We start from the raw sequence: 3,901 nt of genomic DNA, 5'->3' as shown, positions 1-3,901 counted from the left end.
AATCATTAACAACCTGCAATATGCTGATGACACAACTTTGCTTGCTGAAAGTGAGGATGACTTGAAGTACTTACTGATGAAGATTGAAAAATACAGTCTGCAGTATGGATTACATCTCAATATAAATAAAACAAAATCCTCACAACTGGACCTATAAACAGCATTATGATATATGGAGAAAAGATTGAAATTGTCAAAGACTTGACATTGCTTTGTTCTACAATTGACACCAATGGAAGCAGCAGTCAGGACATCAGACAACATATATTGTTGTTGTTATGTGCCATGACATCAGAACCAACTCATAGCCACCCCTCCTTGGGTTTCTGAGGCAGTATCACTACAGAAGTAAATTGCCCAACCTTCTTTCCAAGGAGTGGTTGGCTGGTGGGTTTGAACCGCCAGCCTTCTGGTTAGCAGTCAAGTGCCTTAGGCACATTGCTACCAGAGCTCAGCTGCAAAGGACCTCTTTCAAGTGCTGAAGAGCGAAGAAGTCTCCTTGAGGACTAAAGTGTGCCTGACACAAGCCATGGTATTTTCAATCGCCTCATATGCATGTGAGAGCTGGACAATGAATAAGGAAGACCAAAGAAGAGTTGATGCTTTTGAAATATGGTGGTGGCAAAGAATGCTGAAAGTACCATGGACTGCTAAAAGAACTAACAGGTCTGTCCTGGAGGAAGTGCAGCCAGAATGCTCTTAGGAGGCGAGAATGGCCAGACTTCATCTCACATACTTTGGTTGTGTTGTCAGAAGGGACCATTCCCTGGAGAAGGATGTCATGCTTGGTAAGGTGGAGCATTGATGAAAGAGGTGAAGGCGCTCAATGAGATGGATTGACATGGTGGCAGTAGCAATGGGCTCGAGTATAGCAAGAATCATGGAGCTGGCTTAGGACTGGGCAGTATTTCATTCTGCTGTGCATAGCGTCACTATGAGTTGAAGACGACTTAACGGCACCTAACAACAACAACGGTGTTCCATAATATGGATGTACTACAGTTGAAGGATACCTGTTGAAGGACATTTGGGTTGTTTCCAGTTATTGGCTTACAAGTAAAATTGCTCTGAACATTTGTATAATGTATTAAAATGCATACATTAAAAATGCATATAATTCTTGATTATTCTGGGATAAATGTTCAAGAGTGAAATCGGTGGATCATATGGAAATTGCATTTTCAGCTTTACAAGAATCTGCCAAACTGTTTTCCAAAGTGGTTACATCATTTGAACTTTCCACAAACAATTTATAGGTGATCCAGTTTCTCTACATTCTTGTCAATATTTAGTGTCATCACTATTTTTCATTTCAGTGAGTCTGATAGTTGTGCAATAATGTTTCATTGTGGTTTTAATTTGCATTTCCCTAATGGCTAGTGATATTTAATATATTTTCATGTGTTTATATTCCATCTGTATATCCTCAACAGGGAAATGCTTGTTCTTATCTTTTGTTTCTTTTCTAATTGTATTGTTTATTTTTTTTCTTTTTACTGTGATTTGAGTGAAAGTTTACAGTGCAGATTCATGTTCGATTCAATAATTCATACACTTTGTTTTATGACATTGATTGCAATCTCCCTGAATGTAACGGCTCTCTTCCCACTTCCTCCCTGTGTTTACTACTTCCATTGGTCCTTCTTTTCCATCCCTGCCATCTTAGGAACTTTGTCCCTGGACAAATACTGACCTTTTGGTTTTGTATTGTCGATAGTTCTAAGGAGACTATACCTGCCTAGTGTTATTGTTCACTTTATACACCTGCCTATTGTTTGACTGAAAGTTCAGCCATGGGGATGAGTTCAGTTCCAGGCTTGAAGGGTGTCTAAGGGCCATAGTTTCAGGGGTTCCACAAGTTCTAATCAGAGTAGTAAGCCTGGTATTTTTTATGATTTTGAGTTTTGTTCCATGTTTTTCTCCCACTGTATCCAAGACCTCCTTTTGTGATCCCTTTCAGAGACTTCAGTGGTGGTAGGCACCATCTAGTTCTTCTCTCTCAGGGTTGTGGAGGATGAGGTTCGCATGGTCCATTAGCCATTAGACTAATTGTTTCCATGTGTCTTTAATTTTCTTCACTCTTCTTTACTCCACATGGGGAGAGACCAACAGTTACACTTTAGATGGCTGCTCACAGGATCTTAAGATCCCAGTTGCTACTTACCAAAGTAGGATGTAGAATACTGTCTTTGTGGACTATGTTATGCAAATTGATCTTGACTATGGTTCTGAGCTGCAAGCCTAGCAACTCATTTCCTAACAACATCAACAAGGAGTTTTCATTACTTGGCCCCTCATGCTCTACTATAAACATGGATATATTTGCAGTACATGTAATTTCATATGTAGAAGTACCCTCTGTCAAACCTATATGTATTCATGGATATCATCCCAGTCACATTCCCATATCTGTTCAGCTTGCATGCTCATCTATCCACTCATAGATTATTGTTATTATTGTCTTTGCAGGATCATGTATGTACTTTTATTACCTTTAATTCTTGTGCTTCTCCCAATGTCTTCCTTTGCCTGCTACTATACATCCCACAGAAATAAGAGCCATGATACAAATAGATATATGTTCATTGAATAGATAGAGCTATGTTCATCTCAGCATTATTCACAATAACAGAAAGATGGAAACAACCTAAGTGCCCATCAATGGATGAATGGATAAGCAAACTATGGCACATACACACAAAGGAATCTGCAAAATACCTCATAATGTGGATGAACCTGGAGGACATTATGTTGCATGAAATTAGTCAATCATGAAAGGGCAAATGTCATATGAGACCACTATTAATGAAAAGCCAAGAAAGGTTTACACACACAAAGAAGCATTTTTTGATGGTCATCACAGATGAAGGCGGGGGGAAGGAGGATAAATCACTAACTAGAGGGTAGACGTGTACAAACTTGGGTGAAGGGAAAGGCAATATACAATAAGGGGGGTGAAGGTCAACAAAAAAGGGATTGTTTATTTTTGACTGTTGAGTTTTAAGAGTTCTTGATATATACTACTTTTGTTATTGTTGTTAGGGGCTGTCGAGTAGATTCCAACTCACAGCAATCCTACGTACAACAGAACAAAGCACTGCACAGCCCTGCACCATCCTCATAATCCTTGCTATACTTGAGTCCATCATTGCAACCACTGTGTCTATCCATCTCATTGAGGGTCTTCCCTTTTTTCGCTGACCCTCCACTTTACCAAGCATGATATCTTTCTCCAGGGAATGGTCCCTCTGACCACATGAACAAAGTAGGTGAAAAACAGTCTGGCCATTTGCACTTTTGAGGAGGATTCTAGCTGCACTTCTTTCAGGACAGATTTGTTTATTCTTCTGGCAGTCCACAGTACTTTCAATATCCTTTGCCAGCACCACAACTCAAAAACATCAACTCTTCTTCAGTTTGCCTTATTCACTGTCCAGCTTTCACATGCATGTGAGGTGATTGAAAACACCATGCCTTGGCTTAGGCACACCTTTGTTTTCAAAGTGACATCTTTGCCCTTCAACACTTTCACAGCAGACTTTCCCAGTGCAATACGACCTCTGCTTTCTTGACTGCTGCTTCCATGGGTGTTGATTGTGAATCAAAACAATATGAAATCTTTGACAACTTCAATCGCTTCTCCATTTATTGTGATGTAGCTTATGGGTCCAGTAGTGGGGATTTTCATTTTTTTTTTTTATGTTGAAGTGTAATCCATACTACAGAATGTAGTCTTTAATCTTCATCAGTAAGTGTTTCAAGTCACCTTCGCTTTCAGGAAGGTGCATTTGCATATCACATACGTCATTTGCATATCACAAGTTGGTAATAAGTCCTCCTTCAATCCTGATGCTGCCTTCTTCTTCAAACAGTCCAGCTCCTTGTATTATTTGCTCAGCAT

The sequence above is a fragment of the Orycteropus afer genome, unplaced genomic scaffold (assembly GCF_000298275.1).
Source record: "Orycteropus afer afer isolate SDZICR_OR568_19922 unplaced genomic scaffold, OryAfe1.0 scaffold00089, whole genome shotgun sequence".
In the NCBI taxonomy this organism is placed as follows: Eukaryota; Metazoa; Chordata; class Mammalia; order Tubulidentata; family Orycteropodidae; genus Orycteropus; species Orycteropus afer.
This window is presented reverse-complemented; position numbering follows the sequence as displayed.